We start from the raw sequence: 370 nt of genomic DNA on the forward strand, positions 1-370 counted from the left end.
GGGGCTCTTCATGCTTGTCATGTGACACACAGCAGCCATGATAGCGTCTACAGTTACGTACGTAACCTCAGTTCCCTGAAAGGAGAGAACGAGACTCTGCGTAGCTTACGCTTGGGGGAGTTATCCCCCTCCTCCCAAATACTGAAGCCTGATTGCATCGCGCCGGTAAATTTTACCGGCCAATGACGCTCAAGCGCTCGAGCTAGGGGCAGAGCTACCCACTATATAGGCCGGCGCTCAGCGTCATTACCTCAGAACCTTTTGACTGGTCGAACGGGTACTAGACTCTGAGGATTACAACACAGTAGCGCGTGAGCGAGTGAGCGAGTGAGTGAGTGTGTGTGTGTGTGTGTGTGTGAGTGTGTGAGTG

Source organism: Sinocyclocheilus grahami, unplaced genomic scaffold (genome assembly GCF_001515645.1).
Source record: "Sinocyclocheilus grahami isolate Dianchi unplaced genomic scaffold, SAMN03320097.WGS_v1.1 scaffold2244.1, whole genome shotgun sequence".
Taxonomy (NCBI): Eukaryota; Metazoa; Chordata; class Actinopteri; order Cypriniformes; family Cyprinidae; genus Sinocyclocheilus; species Sinocyclocheilus grahami.